Genomic DNA, 20,347 nt, shown 5'->3' on the forward strand with positions numbered 1-20,347 from the left:
CTCCAGGACGCAGGATTCGAGAGAGGAGATAGTGAGAGATTTGGGACCAACTCAAAGCTGCCGGGTGAGTCTCTCCTGTTGGGGAGGCGTCCCGGATGGGGCGGTAGCCCCGGAACGCAGGGAATTTGTGAGGTGGAGTTGCTCGGTGAGACGCCCCTCCCCCCACTGGAGCGGTAAACACGGACGACTGGGATCATCGTGGAGGAGGCGGCTCAGCATAGCGCTTGGACTCGAGCAGCCGCTGGGGCTCCGGTCGGCTGCCTGGGGAGGAGCTGCGTGGTGAGCTGTTTGGACCCAGAGTGACCGCTTCCGAACACCGGGGGGTTGCCCGGAGGAGGAGGAGAGGCCCGGCGGGTCGCTTGGGTCTAGGAGTGACTGCATCAGAGCCACGGGCGGTTGCCAGGGGAGGAGCTGCGTGGTGAGTTGTTTGAACTCAGAGTGGGCGCTCCTGAGCGCCGGGGGACTGCCCGGAGGAGGAGGAGGAGCACGGCGGGACGCTTGGTCTGGGAATGACTGCATCAGAACCACAGGCGGTTGCCAGAGGAGGAGTTGTGTGGTGAACTGTTTGAACTCAGAGTTAGAGCTCCTGAGTGCCGGGAGGTTGCCCGGAGGAGGAGGAGGAGCGTGGCTTGTTGTTTGACCTGGGAGTGACTGCATCAGAGCTGCGGGCGGTTGCCGAAGGGGGAGCTGCGAGACGAGCTGTTTGAACTCGGAGCAGCTGCTCCAGAACACTGGTGGCCTGCCTGGAGGAGGAGAGCGGTGGGACGCTTAGTCTGTGAGTGACTGCATCAGAACCACAGGCGGTTGCCAGAGGAGGAGGCGAGTGGTGAGCTGATTGGACTAAAAGCAACCGCTCCGGAACACCGGTGGCCTGCCTGGAGAAGGAGCGTGGTGAGTCACCTGGTCTCGGAGCCACCGCTCCTGAACACCCGGGCGGCTACCCCAAGGAGGAGGAACAGGGCGGGTCACTTGGACTTGGAGTGACTGCCTAGGGCTACAGGTGGTTGGTGGGAGGAGGAGACCCAAAGTGAGTTGTTTGGACTCCTAGTGACTGCGTCGGAAACCGGGCGGCTGTCCGGAGGAGGAGGTGTGTGGCGGGTCTCTGTGTCTCGGAGCTATTGTACGGGGCTCCAGGTGGTGGCTCAGGGGAGGGGCTGCATAGCCAGGCGATTGGTGCAGAGCAGGGTCCCAGGAGCTAGGTGGCTGCTTGCTGGAAGAGCCGCACAGAGACACGCCTAGGGGCGGAGCGAAGTTTCCAGGGCGGCGGACAGACTCTCTGGGAGAGGCAGCCTAAGGAGACTCGCCTGCGAAGGGTGAGGCTCCCAGGCCCAGGACGTAGGTCCGGGCCCCTGGGATCGTTGCAGAAGAAGACAGCCCAGCCCAGGGGGTAGTTGTAGATTGAGGGGAACCTCTAGGAGGGCAACTGACTAGCGAGACGTCCACACCGAGTGACTCTTCCCGGCCAGGGGAGGTTTTCCCACAGGGACAGTAAAGTCAGAGACATAGGCACAAACAGGCCTTGCCTCAGCCCGCAGCCTACTTCCCCGTTGGATGACCATTGGTCAACAAGTGGAGACACCTCTGCCCACTAGCAGGGAATATACGCCACCTGAGGGTCACCACCCTAGAGAGGCAGCTTCTTCGTGGAGCTCTGCATTATCAACCTCCTCCAAGACTTCAGGCTACTGAAGGATAAGAGGGGATATACTAACAATCTTCAGGGACATTATAAGTTGATAGAGGAAATCTGCAATATCTTAATGACCCACTGATCCCTGAACAATATGAGAAAACAAGGGAAGAAAATGCCCCAAACAAATCTAGATGTTACATCAATAAAATCCAACGACAGCATGCCAGAAGAAATGAAAGAAAGGGAGTTCAGAATGTACATAATTAAAATGATTAGGGAAGCAAACGATGAGATGAAAGAGCAAATGCAGGCATTGAACGATCGCACCAATCGACAGTTAACAGAGCAAATTCAGGAAGCAAAAGATCATTTCAATAAAGAGTTAGAGATATTGAAAAAAAACCAAACAGAAATCCTTGAAATGAAGGAAACAATAAACCAAATTAAGAACTCCATAGAAAGCACAACCAATAGGATAGAACAGCTGGAAGACAGAACTTCAGATATTGAAGACAAAATATTTAACCTCGAAAACAAAGTTGAACAAACAGAGAAGATGGTGAGAAATCATGAACAGAATCTCCAAGAACTATGGGATATCATGAAAAGGCCAAATTTGAGAATTATTGGGATTGAGGAAGGCTTAGAGAAACAAACCAAAGGAATGAACAATCTATTTGAAGAAATAATATCAGAAAATTTCCCAAATCTGAAGAATGAAATGGAAAATCAAGTCCAAGAGGCTTATAGGACTCCAAATACACAAAATTACAACAGACCCACACCAAGGCACATTATAATGAAAATACCTAACATACAAAATAAAGACAGAATTTTAAAGGCTGTGAGAGAAAAGAACCAAATTACATTCAGGGGGAAGCCAATACGGATATCAGCAGATTTTTCAATCCAGACCTTAAAAGCTAGAAGGGCCTGGAACAACATTTTTCAAGCTCTGAAAGAAAATGGATGCCAACCAAGAATCTTATACCCAGCAAAACTTACCTTCAAATTTGACGATGAAATAAGATCATTCCATGATAAACAAAAGCTAAAAGAATTTACAAAAAGAAAGCCAGCATTACAGAACATTCTCAGCAAAATATTCCATGAGGAAGAGATAAAAAACAAAGAAGCAAATCAGCAAAGGGAGGAATTATCCTAAAGGAACTGTCAAATAAAGGAGGAACCAAGATGTGTCAAAAATTTTAAATATGAACCAAATGACTGGGAATACAAATCATATCTCAATAATAACCCTGAATGTTAATGGCCTGAATTCATCAATCAAAAGACATAGACTGGCAGATTGGATTAAAAAGAAAGATCCAACAATATGTTGCCTGCAAGAGACTCACCTCATAGAAAGAGATACCCATAGACTAAAGGTGAAAGGATGGGGAAAAACATACCATGCACATGGGCTCAGCAAAAAAGCTGGAGTATCCATCCTCATTTCAGATAAAGTGGACTTCAAGCCAATGTTAGTTAGAAGGGATAAAGAAGGACATTTCATACTGCTTAAGGGAACCATAAATCAGCAAGATATAACAATCATAAACATCTATGCCCCAAACAGTGGCTCATCCATATATGTTAAACAAATCCTTCTCAATTTTAGAAACCAAATAGACCATAACACAATAATACTAGGTGATTTTAACACGCCTCTTTCACCACTGGACAGATCTTCCAAACAAAAATTGAACAAAGAAACCATAGATCTCAATAACACAATCAATAATTTAGACTTAACAGACATTTATAGAATATACCATCCAACCAAGAGCGAATACACTTTCTTCTCAGCAGCACATGGATCCTTCTCTAAAATAGACCATATATTATGCCACAAAGCCAATGTCAGCAAATACAAGAAGATAGAGACACTACCTTGTATTCTATCAGATCATAATGGATTGAAGTTACAAATTAATGAAAGAGTAAAAAACAGAAACCACTCCAACACCTGGAGATTAAACAATATGCTACTATATGATGAATGGATAACAGAAGATATTAGGAAGGAAATTAAAAAATTCTTAGAGGTAAACGAGAACAAAGAAACAACATATCAAAATCTCTGGGACACTATGAAAGCGGTACTTAGAGGAAGATTTATTTCATGGAGCGCATTTAATAAAAGAAGTAAAACTCAAAAAATAAATGACCTAACACTACAGCTCAAAGCCCTAGAAAAAGAAGAACAGACCAACACCAAAAGTAGTAGAAGACAGGAAATAGTTAAACTGAGAGCTGAAATCAACGAAATTGAAACGAAAGAAACAATACAAAAAATTGACAAAATAAATAGTTGGTTCTTCGAAAAAATAAACAAAATTGATAAACCTTTAGCTACACTAACAAAGAGAAGACGAGAGAAAACCCAAATCACTAAAATTCGGAATGAACAAGGAAATATCACAACAGACACGACCGAAATACAAAACATAATTAGAAGCTATTTTGAAAATCTATACTCCAACAAAATAGAAAATTTTGAAGACATCAACAGGTTTCTAGAGACATATGAATTGCCTAAACTGAACGAGGAGGACATACACAATTTAAATAGACCAATTTCAAGTAATGAAATAGAAGAAGTCATCAAAAGCCTTCCAACAAAGAAAAGTCCAGGACCAGATGGGTTCTCAGCCGAGTTCTACAAAACTTTTAAAGAAGAACTCATTCCAATACTTCTCAAAGTATTCCAGAAAATAGAAGAGGAGGGAACTCTCCCAAACTCATTCTATGAAGCCAATATTACCCTGATTCCTAAACCAGACAGAGACACATCGAGGAAAGAAAATTTCAGACCAATATCCTTAATGAACATCGACGCAAAAATTCTCAACAAAATTTTAGCAAATCGCATCCAAAAACATATTAAAAAGATAGTGCACCATGATCAAGTGGGTTTCATCCCAGGGATGCAAGGTTGGTTCAACATCAGGAAATCAATAAATGTCATTCACCATATCAATAGACTTAAAGTCAAGAATCACATGATTATTTCGATAGATGCAGAAAAAGCATTTGATAAAATACAGCACCCCTTCATGCTCAAAACACTAGAAAAAATAGGGATAGTGGGAACATTCCTTAACATTGTAAAGGCCATCTATGCTAAACCCATGGCTAATATCATTCTTAATGGTGAAAAACTGAAAGCATTCCCTCTAAAAACTGGAACAAGGCAGGGATGCCCTCTTTCACCACTTCTATTCAATATCGTCCTTGAAACTCTAGCCAGAGCAATTAGACAGACCAAAGAAATTAAAGGGATACGAATAGGAAAAGAAGAACTCAAACTATCCCTATTTGCTGATGATATGATTGTATACTTAGAGGAACCAGGAAATTCCACCAGAAAACTTTTAGATCTTATAAGTGAATTCAGTAAAGTAGCGGGATATAAGATCAATGCACATAAATCGAAGGCATTTTTATATATAAGCGATGAATCTTCAGAAAGAGAAATTAGGAAAACTACCCCATTCACAATAGCTTCGAAAAAAATAAAGTATTTGGGAATCAATCTCACAAAAGAGGTGAAAGACCTCTACAATGAGAACTACAGAACACTAAAGAAAGAAATTCAAGAAAACCTTAGAAGATGGAAAGATCTCCCATGTTCTTGGATAGGAAGAATTAATATTGTCAAAATGGCCATACTACCAAAAGTGCTATACAGATTCAATGCAATTCCAATTAAAATCCCAATGATGTACCTTACAGAAATAGAGCAAGCAATTATGAAATTCATCTGGAAGAATAAAAAACCCAGAATAGCTAAAGCAATCCTTGGCAGAAAGAGTGAAGCAGGGGGTATCGCAATACCAGATCTTCAACTCTACTACAAAGCAATAGTAACAAAAACGGCATGGTATTGGTACCAAAATAGAAAGGTGGATCAATGGTACAGAATAGAGGACACGGACACAAACCCAAATAAATACAATTTTCTCATACTAGACAAAGGGGCCAAAAATATGCAATGGAGAAAAGATAGCCTCTTCAACAAATGGTGCTGGGAGAATTGGAAATCCATATGCAACAGAATGAAACTAAACCCATATCTCTCACCATGCACAAAACTAAACTCAAAATGGATTAAGGATCTCGGAATCAGACCAGAGACCTTGCATCTTATAGAAGAAAAAGTAGGTCCAGAGCTTCAACATGTCGGCTTAGGACCAGACTTCCTCAACAGGACTCCCATAGCACAAGAAATAAAAGCAAGAATTAATAACTGGGATAGATTCAAACTAAAAAGCTTTCTCTCAGCAAAGGAAACTATCAGCAATGCGAAGAAAGAGCCTACAGAGTGGGAGAAAATCTTTGCCAATCATACTTCAGATAGAGCGCTAATCTCCAGAATCTATAAAGAACTCAAAAAACTCTACACCAAGAATGTAAACAATCCAATTGACAAATGGGCTAAGGAAATGAATAGACACTTCACAGAAGAAGATGTACAAGCAATCAACAAACATATGGAAAAATGTTCAACATCTCTAGTAATAAGAGAAATGCAAATCAAAACCACCCTAAGATTCCATCTCACCCCAATTAGAATGGCAATTATCAAGAATACAACCAACAACAGGTGTTGGCGAGGATGTGGGGAGAAAGGTACACTCTTACATTGCTGGTGGGGCTGCAAATTAGTGCAGCCACTCTGGAAAGCAGTGTGGAGATTCCTTAGAAAACTTGGAATGGAAACACCATTTGACCCAGCTATCCCACTCCTTGGCCTATACCCAAAGGACTTAAAATCAGCATATTACAGAGATACAGCCACATCAATGTTCATAGCTGCTCAGTTCACAATAGCCAGATTGTGGAACCAACCTAGATGTCCTTCAATTGATGAATGGATAAAGAAACTGTGGTATATATATACAATGGAATATTACTCAGCCATAAAGAATGATAAAATTATGGCATTTGCAGGCAAATGGATGAAACTGGAGAATATCATGCTAAGTGAGATAAGCCAATCTCAAAAAACCAAAGGAAGAATGATATCGCTAATAAGTGGATGATGACACATAATGGGGGTGGGAAGGGTTAGTGTTGGGGTTGGAGTTGGGTTTAGGGAGGGGGGCAGGAATGGAGGAAGGAAGGACTGTATAGATGGAGGGGAAGGGTGGGAGGGGAGGGGGGGAAGGGAAAAAAATGGCAGAATGAATCAAACAACATTACCCTATGTAAATTTATGATTACACAAATGGTATGCCTTTACGCCATGTACAAATAGAAAAACAACATGTATCCCATTTGTTTACAATAAAAAGAAAAAAAAAAAAAAAAAAAAAAAAAAAAAAAAGAAGAAAACATGAACCATTTTGGGACAAATTTTTAAAATTTGTTACTTTTAAATTTTGAAAAGACATATTGTTAAACCTCAATTCATTAATTCATAGAACCCTTATATTAATGCCTGATTCCATGGAAGATTCTGGGGGAAGCCGTAGTAAGATAGTCTCTACTCTCAATAAACTTCTCATCTAGTGAGAAAAACATGCTTGTTGAAGATATGTGTGTGTGTGTGTGTGTGTGTGTGTGTGTGTGTGTGTGTATCAGTACTCTGAATGGAACCCAGGAGTCTCTACTACTGAACTACGTTCCCAGCCCTTTGTATTTTGTATTTTCAGACAGGGTCTCACTAAGTTACCCAGGATGGACTCTAATTTGTGATCCTCCTGCCTTGGTCTCCCAAGTAGCCAGGATTATAAGTATGACTGCTGTATCTGGGGATCATTTATAATTTTAAGTGTTAGTGATAAAATAAAGGCATGAAGGTTTAATATAAAAAATAAGTTCAACACATGAATAAGATTCCTTAATGAACTACTAAGGGGAGCAAGTGATGTTTGTGTTATACCCATTCCATTTGGAAGTAGAAGTCACAAAAAATTACATCCCATTCAAAGATGTTGTCAGAAGCAAAGTATTAGGCTAACAGGGTTACTGACATTTCCTAACTTCTTGGAGTTGTCTTTTCTTGTTCTCCGTTTACAAGATGTTGAAATTGTAGATCATGCTGTTTTAAGAATAGCCTCGTACATAAAAAGGAATTTGCAATCAGTTATTTGTAATACAAGTAAAAAACCAGAAAATAAAGGGGGAAAATGTTCTCACATAACCAAAATTGATGTTATGAAGTCCATGTAAAGTCCATGTACAAAAACTTCATAGCTTAATTATCTGGGCACAGTAGCATAAGCCTACAGTCCCAATTACTGGAGATTTTGAGGCAGAAGGGTCACTTGAGCCTAGGAACATGGCAAGACCCTGCCTCTTAAGAAACAAACTGAAACTCCAGTTTACTTATAGGAAGAGCTTTCAAGCCTTTGTGCAAACCTATTATTTTATACACAGTTCTAACAGGTTTGGTTATCTGATCCCAGTCCATGACAAACACTAACTACTCAGGCAGATTTACTAAACTCTTTGAGAGTTAGTGACTAATAAATCAACTGATAACCAGACACTGAAACAGAAGAAAATCAAATTAACCAAACAAGTGAAACAATAAAGCAATCTTTCACATTTTAGAAGGATTCTCCACTTTGCAAATAGATTTACCAATGTTATTTCCAAATAGTGACTTCTATTGGTAATATTTAAATGTTGACTTCAAAAAAAAGTTTGTATGTTGATAACCAGACACTGAAAAAGAAGAAAATCAAATTAACCAAACAAGTGCAACAATAAAGCAATTGTTTGCATTTTAGAAGGATTCTTCACTTTGCAAATAGATTTACCAGTGATATTTCAAATAGTGACTTCTATTGGTAATATTTAAATGTTGACTTCAAAAAAAAAGTTTGTATGTGACTTGTAAGTAAAACTTTTATTAAGAACATGTACTTGTAATGAGTTGAATTGTAATTTCAATACAGGAAGCAACTAGATATGTTTTTAAATTGTCTGCTAATCTTAGTCTTTGTACTGAGGAACTACATACTGTTCGCTGTCACATAGATTGTTATTCTTATTATTCTTTCCATTAGAACTATTTTATATATTTATTATTGTTTTTTAACACTTAGAATAAATACTTAATATTTATTGATGTTCTTCCTTGTCATACTCATTTTGGACAGATGGAACTTATCAAAGATCCACTCGTAGTCTGCAAATTTCAGCTATATATTGGGAATTGAAATGGAAACTACCCCAATGAATAATTAAATAATAGATGCAGATTACTCTATAGCACAATGTCAAATCCACATTCCAAAACAATGACATGAGACAAGTGAAAAATTATTGATCTTTGCCAATTTCAAATTTTTATTCTTGGTAAAGTTCAAAATGTTCTATTGTATGTTTTCTAGGATATCATCTGGATTGAATCACTACTTTGAAAATTAAAACTCAGAAATACTTCTGTGAGCAAAAGCAATGTTAAGTAAGGAAGAATGTAAAAGTCTAAAACAACAGGATCTCTCACTAATTTTAATTACATCTCTATTAAGTTTGACATTGGATTTAGTCCTGGAGCTCTATCTGGAGCTTTTATCCTGAGTTGTAATACAGTGTTCTCTGAGAAGTGACATGAGCTGCTGGTGATTTGGTGAAAACCTCAGGTCATATTCACCTTTCCCTTCACTAGACCTCTCCTAGTTTTCTGCTTTGACCTACACTAGTCCTGTGATGAGGAACTTCAAGGAATGATGATAGTAGCAATCCAATTTCAATTTAAAATTCTCCTCAAATGACTGTTGAATCCATTCAGATATTTGAAAATTATTCCTCTGGCTCTTTTGATGACTTTAGACACCTGGCTATGAACTCTTGGAAAATCCTAACAAACAAGCAAGAAAAAAAAAATCTGTCTTTTAATTTGATCCCCATGGACCATCTTTAGAATGAGCTGTACTTAATTCACTTCCAAGTACTGTATTACTCAACTTTAGTTGAAAACCTGTTATTCTAAAGGAGGTAGTGAAGTTCTAGGCATTTAGCAAATCCCTGTGTACACAGTGAAGCCACATTCTTGATTAATCCTCACAACAAATACATTGGCTAATATGAATACAGTGCATTAGAGCAGAGCTGATCAATAGAATTTCCTGTGATGATGGACATGTTCTATTTTGCATTGTCCAAATAGTTACCACTAGCCACATGTAGCTACTAATCACGTAAAATGAACTGGTGCAACTGAGAGGTTGATTTTTTTATTTAATTTCATTTTAACTAAGTTAAAAAGCCCTGTGCGACTAGAAGCTGCTATATTGGGCAGAATAGGTATAGAATTTTAACATTAAAACAATGAGGGGCTGGGGATGTAGCTCAGTTGGTAGAGTGCTTGCCTTGCGTGCACAGGCCCTGGGTTCAATTCCCAGCACCACACACACAGAAAAACCCCAGAATGAAAGCCAGGTGCAATGGCACACACCTGTGATTCCAGCTATTTGGGAGACTGATCACACTGGGTAGCTTATAAGGATCTCATCGCAAAATAAAAGTTTTAAAACAGGTTGGGGATGTAGCTTAGTGGTAGAGCACTCACCTAGTATGCATGAGGACCTGAATTCGATCCCCAGTACTCCTCACACACCTCAGAATGGGCATATTTTTAAATTCCCCACTTGCTAAGAATTTTTGTCTTTTATCCTAAATTAAAATCTTACCTCAAAGTAAAGTGTGAGTCAATTTCATATTTTTCTGATTTAGACCTTTCTTAGTTGCATAAAAGTCCATTATCATATTGATAGTGGAATGTGGTTAAGGGCTGTTTACGCTTAGGCTTGGGCTCAGGTTCTGGAGCTAGAGTGGAACTGGGTTCAACTCCTGTATTCACCACTTAGTAGCTGTCAGTGAATTACTTAAACTTTCTCCGTGCCCCAGTTTTCTCATCATTTGTTTTCAGGGATAATAACTGTACCTTTCTCAAAGGGTAAATGTGAGGGCTGGAGAAATTAACATATGAAAAGTGTTAAGGCAGGGGTGGCACATAATCTCAGTAAATTTAGCTATTGTCATTAATATGTTGTTATAGCATTGCTATGTGTTTGTATAAAGTTTTGTTAACCAAAAAGTGAATTTCATCATGTTATCTCTGGTCCTATACTTGGTACTGGGGCTGAATAGGGAGGAAAAGAAGAAGCAAAAGATCCTGAGGTAAACAGTCGTTAATTCTCCTTAATAAATTCACAAGCTTATGAGAATTAGAAGTTTCTCCTGAAAAATAGAAGTCATGGCCCATTCATTTCTCCTTCCAGTCTGAACAATCTATAATTCTAGCATTCCTATGCAAAATCAGAAGCTATGAAAGGGTGGCAGAAGGACCCTGATGGCACTTTGTCTGCCAAGTACATGTAGGATTCACCCAGGGAGCAGGGTGTAGACTATGTAGCAAATATCTCATTGAAATTCTGTACCAAATATCTCATTGAAATCTGTTACCAACCCTGTTCAGGAGCTGGCAATGAGGTTATAAAGTATAAAACAAGTGCATAATGTGTTCTATTCATATATTTTACTGTTTATATTTATTAGATAAACACTGACAATGAATTCGATGGGAAAAGAGAACTTTCATAATATAATTTCATTTTTAAAGTTTTCCCTCCTTTCTCACTTTCTCAAAGTCATAAAGTTCTGACAGCAGAGCTAGCCAGTTCTTGATAAGCAGCACATTATCTGTCACCTCCCTAGAGCTGGCATCTAATTTAATAGCACAACCCACATCAGAATGCCATTTAGGGGCTGGGGAGATAGTCAGTAGAGTGCTTGCCTTGCAAGCACAAGACCCTGGGTTCAATCCCCAGCACCACACACACAAAAAAAAGAATGCCATTTAATAACTTGAAAGGCACTTTCATATCTATGATCTCATTTAATACACAAAACCTTTGAGGAAACTTCTTGTTCCCATTTTTCAGAACCCATGTGTAGCAAGCTGTTTCCACTATAAATATTTAACATAATATGAATATCATTTAGGTTTCATTGATAAAAATGCTTTTTGAGCATACTACATAGTATTGAGACACATGGATGACCCAAATGTAATAAATAGTATTTCCTGTAATTAGAGGGGAAAAGATTCCCCATACTTCAGCTCAGTCAGGAGGAACAGATTATTCAGTGGTACCCAGTGTCTATAAAGCCTATTACTGACACCAGAGTTACAATTTTCTCACCAAACCAAAAGGTCTGAAAGCCAGAGGTAGACCTCCTTGTCACAGGGACTCAGCTCTGCAGGTTATATTTGCAGCTTTGGCCAGGTTGTTTCCTGATGTGGTGCTTAAGATGGATTCCACTTTCTGTCCTTCTTGTGCACCCTGTTCTCTGTCTCTGGAGGTTGACACATGTGGAGTGCCTCAATGGGCTTCTTTGCCCTCTGGTTTTCTAATGGGACCATTGTTCAGCTAATGGAAGTACCTGCAGCATCTCAGAGGACAGAGGAAAGTGAAGTCGGGATTCAATATTAATTTCCCTGTCTCCCTCCCTCTCAGGTCACCACACTTTGGTTGCAACACTCTTGTTGAATGGCCTTCTGTAGCTATGCACTCCATACCTGGCAATCATTCTTTGCCTTGCCTAGTTAACAGTGTCCTGGTTGTTGTTAGCTCTAAGGCACAGCATGATCCCTGTTGCTTTTCCTTATTTTATTGAATCCCCATTTGATGTGCCATCTGTTTCTTTCCAGGACTGGGACTCATATGGTAACTTAAGTGATAGCACCTACTTCTGCTGCTCAAGTGTCATATAGACAGTGTTCAACAAGACTTCAGAAAAATGATTCTGTACAGCTCAAGAAGTTTTCCTCAGTTTAATCCTTAGTACATTTGGAATATGAATTAATCTCTAATTAGATTCTGTTTATTTTTTTCTTTAGCAACATACCTCATCTTCAAAGAAATATGTGATCTAACAAGTAATTATAGTTACATGTTAATGTGACACTTACTAGAAGTAATTATTAAATATGTCCTTATTTTCATCATCAAATTACTAATGTGCCTACTCCCAGTTAGGCAGATTACCTATTGTTTCAGCATCTATAATTCCAAATTATTCTTTTTTTCAAACTGAACAAGGCATAGAGACTATCAGAATGGTCAGAATGGTCTGAGGGCCTGCATGTATTTCTTATTTCTAGGAAACCTGCTCTATCAAACTACTTGGAAACAAATGATCTTTTCATTAAAAAAAGGAAATAGCCATTCTTTTTTTTATTGTAAACAAATGGGGTACAACTTGTTTCTCTGTTTGTACATGAAGTAGAGGGATACCATTTGTATAATCATACATTTACATAAGGTAATGGTGTTCGATTCATTCTGTTATTTTTTCCTCTCCCCCCCACCTCTCCCACCCCTCTTTTCCCTCTGTACAGTCCCTCCTTCCTCCATTCTTGCCTCTCTCCCATCCCCCATTATGTATCATCATCCGCTTATCAGCGAGATCATTTGTCCTTTGGTTTTTTGAGATTGGCTTATCTCACTTAGCATGGTATTGTCCAATTTCATCCATTTGCCTGCAAATGCCATAATTTTATTTTTCTTTATGGCTGAGTAATATTCCATTGTGTATGTGTGTGTGTGTGTGTGTGTGTATCACAGTTTCTTTATCCATTCATCAATTGAGGGACATCTACGTTGGTTCCACAATCTGGCTATTGTGAGTTGAGCAGCTATGAACATTGATGTGGCTGTATCTCTGTAGTATGCTGATTTTAAGTCCTTTGGGTAGAGGCCAAGGAGTGGGATAGCTGGGTCAAATGGTGGGTCCATTCCAAGTTTTCTAAGGAGTCTCCACACTGCTTTCCAGAGTGGCTGCACTAATTTGCAACCCACCAGCAATGTATGAGTGTACCTTTTTCCCCACATCCTCGCCAACACCTGTTGTTGCTTGTATTCTTGATAATCGCCATTCAAATTGGGGTGAGATAGAATCTTAGGGTGGTTTTGATTTGCATTTCTCTTATTACTATAGATGTTGAACATTTTTTCATATGTCTGTTGATTGCTTGTAGATTTTCTTCTGTGAAGTGTCTGTTCATTTCCTTAGCCCATTTGTTGATTGGATTATTTGTATTCTTGGTGTAGAGTTTTTTGAGTTCTTTATAGATTCTGGAAATTAGTGCTCTATCTGAAGTATGAGTGACAAAAATTTTCTCCCACTCTGTAGGCTCTCTCTTCACGTTGCTGATAAGTTTCCTTTGCTGAGAGAAAGCTTTTTAGTTTGAATCTATCCCAGTTATTGATTCTTGCTTTTATTTCTTATGCTATGGGAGTCATGTTAAGGATATCTGATCCTAAGCCAACATGTTGAAGATTTGGACCTACTTTTTCTTCTATAAGATGCAGGGTCTCTGGTCTGATTCCGAGGTCCTTGATCTATTTCGAGTTGAGTTTTGTGTAGGGTGAGAGATAGAGGTTTAGTTTCATTCTGCTGCATATGGATTTCCAGTTTTCCCAGCATCATTTGTTGAAGAGGCTATCTTTTCTCCATTGCATGTTTTTGGCACCTTTGTCTAGTATGAGAAAATTGTATTTATTTGGATTTGTGTCTGTGTCCTCTATTCTGTACCATTGATCTACCTGTCTATTGTGGTGCCAATACGATGCCGTTTTTGTTACTATTGCTTTGTAGTATAGTTGAAGTTCTGGTATTGTGATACCCCTTGCTTCACTCTTCCTGCTAAGGATTGCTTTAGCTATTCTGGGTTTCTTATTCTTCCAGATGAATTTCATGATTGCTTGCTCTATTTCTGTGAGGTACATCATTGGAATTTTAATTGGAATCTGTATAGTACTTTTGGTAGTATGGCCATTTTGACAATATTAATTCTGCCTATCCAAGAACATGGGAGATCTTTCCATCTTCTAAGGTTTTCTTTAAGGAAATAGCCATTCTTTGGGGCCACTTTAAGGTTGCTTTTTTTCCATGGTCATATCCCTAAAATGACCAAGGACAAATCTATTTTAAAAGTTATATTCTCATTTGAGCTACTCTTTTAATTATATAGATAATAGTAAAGCATATATGTTCTTATTTGAGAATCAAATGTTTATTAATTAAAATATACATAGCAAATTTTTATTGAGTGCTTGCTCTACACCAATAGTAGATTAAGCACTCAGCAAATATTATCTCACATAATGCTTGTTACAACCCTACAATGAAAGAGTGAACCAAGATAAGTAACTTGCCTGTGACAGAAACATATGAGGGCCCAGGAAGTTTGAATCCAGAGTTCCCGAATTTTACAATAATAATAAATTTGTTGCCTAAGGATATTTTTTAAATGATTTTTCTGACTTGGAAAGAGTTGCTATTATACAGAGTTCTCTAGACTTAGAGCCACAGACAACTTCTTGGACTTTTTTTGATGGTCTTTCTATGAAAAGTAAAGGTAAGCTGCCGGAAGACAGAGAGTAACAATGCCAGGAAGGTGGTCACACAAGCAGAGAAGTAGCCATCTCCAGAAGGCAGGCAGGCTTCATGTGTTGATAGATGATAGCCTGGTGTGGAAACCTGCAGATCTCTAGGGAGAAAAATTCCAAAATCACCCCTGGGGACACAGCCCTGAAATGGTTTTCTTCTGTCCAAATTGCTCTGTCTTTTAAAGCATAAGTGATGTTTTCCTAGAGATATTTTCTTAAATCAATAACATCATCTCCTAATTTAACATAGCAAAGTTAAAAGCATGGGAATGAATTTTTTCTCCTCCCAAATAACAGAACTACACAGTATTAATATTCTTTCAAATATTGCAGCTGTTTTGGGCTTTCCTTCTTTTTGCAATTTACTAAAGCCTGGAATATAAAAATAATTGCTATAGTTAAAAACAAAGGAAATGCTATATGAAAAAGAAGTTGCATGTATTTGAGGTTTCTCTCTCTTGTTCATCTTTCTTTAAGAAAATCTTGTCTTCCCCTGGCCCTTCTTTTTATTCCCCTTGGTGTGACATATATGTTGAGCATGCTGACATGTAACGGTTGATTCTAGTTTTTCTGTTTAAGATTTGGATAGCTGACATATTGAGGGTTCACTCTATACCAGGTGTAGTATAGTATTATAGATTATTCATTATTATTATAGTATTATAGATTTAAGTTCAGGTTTATCTTCCTCCTGTGCTTTCCTAAGCCCTCACAATATAGCTGTCAAGATGAGATACATGGGTCTGAATATTTATTTATTGATTGCAAAATAACATTAAAATGTGCATTTAGCCCAAATTTTTAAAAATACTTTTAATTTTGAAAAATAATTTTAGAAATAATTTCAGTTGTTATTTCAATCCTTGCCCTAAACTATTTACAATGAGGAAAGTCATAGAATTCCAGAGAGGGGAAAGTCATAAAATAACAGGAAATGAAAAGAAAGGAACTGGAATTTGAGAGTTTTTTTTTTTTTTTTTTTTTTGGTGTGTGTGTGTGTGTGTGTGTGTGTGTGTGTGTGGTGCTGGGGATTGAACCCAGGGCCTTGTGCTTGCAAGGCAAGCACTCTACCAACTGAGCTATATCCCCAGCCCTGGAATTTGATATTTAATGTACAATTGATGCTTTTATCAGAATCCAACCCAAGTTCATAGTTCTATATATTCACTAATCCTTTTTTTTTTTTAATTCTCTACCTTCTGCTTTTCATGAATAACATACTCACAGCTCTCAAAGTTAATTCTTTAAAAAAGCTTGTTTTGGGGATCCTAAATACAGGCATTTTAGTGCATTAGCATGTAATTCATTTGGACCTTAGACCTTGGAATTAATCAAAACACTTCCATATGTTCTTATTATCTCATCACCCATTTCGAATTTCAGTTTTTTTAGTCATGATTGTTTTACCTTTTATATTTTGAATATGATTCTTACTAGTAGAAAAGGTAATCACAAAGAGGAGTTGTGAATTTTATTTCCTCATTATCTTTTTAATTCTTTTTGTTTTGAATTCATAATTATTCTTAAACCTGTTTACAGCATATACTGACAATAATTTCCTGACAATGTTCTTAACTTCATATCATTTTTTATTTCTGCAAATGTAGAAAAGTTGACTCATACGTTTAAATGTTTAAAGCAACAAAGATTTGGATTGAAATTTCTGATTAAACAAATAATGTATGCTAATTATAGAAATTTATGGAAATATGCATAACCACTATTGATTTGTTTGTGTGTGTGTGTGTGGTACTGGAGATTGAACCCAGGGTCACACACACTGGGCAAGCTCTCTACTGCATCTCAACTCACGAATTCAAACTTTTTTTTCTTTTTTGTACAGGTAATTGAACTGGGGATCTTGCACGTGATAGACAAGCATTCTATCCCCAAGCAGTATCCCCAGGCAGACTTTTTAACCTATTTTCTTAAAAGTTTGTATAATTATTTTATACTTCTTAATATTTATATACATATTTAGAGACAAGGGCTCACTTTGTGGCACAAGCTGGCCTTGAACTTGCTATCCCCCTACCTCAACCTCCAGATAGCTGTGCCACCATGCCCAGTTCAATATTTATACATTTAAAGGCATCTATGTTTGTATCTTATTTTTAAAGACATTTTAAGTGAATTGGTTCAGCTGATTTTGTTCTTCATATTGTAAGTCATATTTACATCAGAAAATATCGATTTTATTCTGGACTATTAGTATACAGTGATGTATTTTATTTATTAAAGATTTATGGAAGTTATGGACAAATCATTATTTTGGTTGAGAAACATGTTGAGCTTCTGACTTAGGTATTTTTAAAAGCCTAATATATTTCTGTATTTTTGATGAATTTATAGACTACAGCTCTGAAAATAAAGCATCTTTATTCATTTTTAAACCTCATATAATACTGACCATATTATAAAGTTATATTATGCACATATACTAATACATAACAGCAAATCCCATCATATGTATGATTACAATGCACCAATTAAAAAAAAGTGTGTAGGAAAAAAACCCTACCATATACAAGTACAAGGCCAGCCTCAACAACTTAGTGAGACCCTGTCTCAAAATAAAATTAAAAAACAGCTGGAAATATAGCTCGGAGGTACAGCACCTCTGGGTTAAATTCCTAATTAAAAAAAAAAAACCTACTATAAATTTATTTTAACTTTTATCATAGTTATAGATACTGATATTCAGAAAGTGATCCATCACCATGGAGGATTTGTCCTTTTGTAATTTTTATTTTTTGCTGAGTCCAGCATACAGATGCTCCTCAATTCACTATGGAATTACATCCCTATAAACCCACTGAAGTACGATTGGAAATATCAGAAGTCAAAGTGCATTTAATATACCTAAACTAACAAACATCATAACTTGTGGTCACAAGGTTGACTGGGACCTACAGTTTACTGAGGCTGCCCAGCACTTTGAGAGAATGAATGGCATATCTCCTATCACCAGCCCAGAAAAAGATCAAATTTCAAAAAACAATTTCTACTGAATGTGTATTGCTTTTGTACGATTATAGTAAAAAAAAAAAAAAAAAAGTAAGCTAAACCATTGTAAGTTGGAGACCATTTGTACACTGATATTATTAAGCATTTATAGTCTTTACCAAAAATATAAACACATGGTAAGCAAAGAATCAATCTTTTTGAATGACTGATTATTGAATGAAACATAAAGAAGATGGAGTGAGGTAAGGTAGTGGATTTGGCTAATGTGAAGTTAGTTATCATTGCCTTTTCAAAGGAGAGTTTAGCATAGGAGGGGTAAAGGCAGAGTGGTGGGCCACTCTGTTTATCTGATTTGAAATTTCATAGTTACAATTGTGTAACTCCATTCAAAAAAGCCATATAACTTTTTAAAGTTCAAACTAAGATCTGGGTGACAGACTTCTATGCTAGAAAGATCATTTTTTTGTTATTACTATAAATATCTTTGTCTCAGTTTTAAAATGGGGTTGATTATCCCTAATAGCAGAAATTCCCTTTATCCTCTCAAGACTGGTTTATGAATTTTAGAGAAGTGATCAGAAGTTTAAGATGGCAATAGTACGTTTATCTAAGAAATAGGTAAGAAAATACCAAGAGAAGATCAGTTGGGAAAAGTTCATCATCAATCACCACATCTCATAATGCTTAATTTAAAATTGTATTCAATTTTAGTCATACTGAAGAATGTATTTGTGGTGTTCAACTTTTCAAAATTTTGATATACTTGCTTATGATATAAAGTTCAAAATCTGATCATTATAACATTAGCTTCAGTTAGCAACATGGGGAAAATGCATAATAAAAACCTGAGACTTTGAGGGCCACGTGCCCAGATTGCCCCATCCATTCCTTTTTTTCTGTGCTGCATCCTGGGATCATGGCACAAAGCCAAGGTAATTTCCAGAGATTGGCAGTGCCCTGCCAAATGCACAGCTGCTGCTGTCTCCAGCCCTTGCCTACTAATTTTGCATAAACCACTTCCTCCTCTTGGGGCCAAGAAATTCTCAGGGCAGGGAAAGTGTGCCTCGAGGGAAGATACAGGAGCATCATTTTGTGTTCCCTGCAGACCCAGAACCTGTCACAAGGCTAGCAGCAGAAGTTGCACATCACCTATGGGCTTCCGATAGCAAGTCCTACTGGGAAGGGTGATGTTACAACCTTGCTCTTTTCCTTTCTGACAGTCCTTATTTTTTTTCCATTTAGCTCTCAATGTTTCAAAATCTTGCCTCATTTCCTTTTCTTCTAATAATGACTAGCATTGATTTCTCATTGTGTTAGTCAGCTTTATGTCGCTGGGACCAAAATACACAAGAACAACTTAGTGAAGGGAAAGTATATTTTGGCTGAGGGTTACTGAGATTTGGTCCATGACTGGCCAACTTCATTGCTCTTGGTCCAAGGAGAGGCAGAACATCATGACCAAAGGGTGGAGGCAGAGGAAAACTGCTTACCTATGTCAGCTGCGAAGGATGGTGGCGGGTGGGGAGAGAGAGAGAGAGAGAGAGAGAGAGAGAGAGAGAGAGAGAGAGAGAGACAGAGAGAGAGACAGAGAGAGAGAGAGAGACAGAGAGAGGAGAAGGGGTTCAGGGCAGATGCACCCTTCCAGGACACGCCCCCAGTGACCCACCTCCTCCAGCCATGCCCCACCTACCTACAGTCACCACCCAGTCAGTTCCTTCAAACTAGGATGGACTGATGAGGCTACAGCTCTCAAAATCTAATCATTCGCCTCTGAATATTCCCTCACCAATACTGGAGCTGTGGGGGGGATACCTCATATCTAAAAATAACACTCATGAATTAAAAGAAGAATGGTCAGTTGTCCTGAGGGTATCTGAACCAAATTGGGACAGGGAGAGAGGAGCGAAGAGAGCAAAAGGCAGCAAGAGAACCGGGCCTCCTGCATACCCTCAGCTTCCACTTGCCAGTTCTTCACTGTGCAGTGGCAGCGTGTGGGCGTACATACAAACACAGGTAAAATTTAGATATTTTTATCCTCCTACACTCTTCTTAAATGTAGAGTCAGCTCTGATCATATTTGAATATAGTCATGGTGATGGTTTTTCTTTCCCTTTGTTCTTGTGCCTCTCAATTTTTCTGCCTTTCTTGATTCACATTGGACTTGATATTCCTGGTGAGCGTGAGGAAAGCCTATTTGACTGCACATCTTTATGTACACCTTGAGGTTGACCTCACCTTTCCCACTCAGAGGAGTGCCGAATCCCAACAGTAGCAATCCTTACTGCTCTGTTGAGACGGGTAGGGATGTTCTAGGTGGGTGCTTGTGCTT

At 38.3% G+C, this 20,347-nt stretch overlaps 1 protein-coding gene across 4 annotated transcripts in view; it reads left to right on the forward strand.

The window, feature by feature from the left end:
* The window catches only part of Map3k13 (mitogen-activated protein kinase kinase kinase 13), a 154,273-nt gene that overhangs the window by 69,741 nt on the left and 64,185 nt on the right, over positions 1-20,347 (forward strand). Inside the window, exon 1 of one of the 4 annotated variants that reach the window (XM_047563797.1) lies at positions 19,908-20,031. The exons of the other annotated variants lie outside the window; for them this stretch is intronic. The gene's annotated coding sequence lies outside the window, so the exon portion shown is untranslated. Of the gene's footprint in view, positions 1-19,907; positions 20,032-20,347 lie in introns of those variants that run through there. 4 annotated transcript variants of the gene reach the window in all.

This window comes from Sciurus carolinensis, chromosome 9 (genome assembly GCF_902686445.1).
Source record: "Sciurus carolinensis chromosome 9, mSciCar1.2, whole genome shotgun sequence".
Lineage (NCBI taxonomy): Eukaryota > Metazoa > Chordata > Mammalia > Rodentia > Sciuridae > Sciurus > Sciurus carolinensis.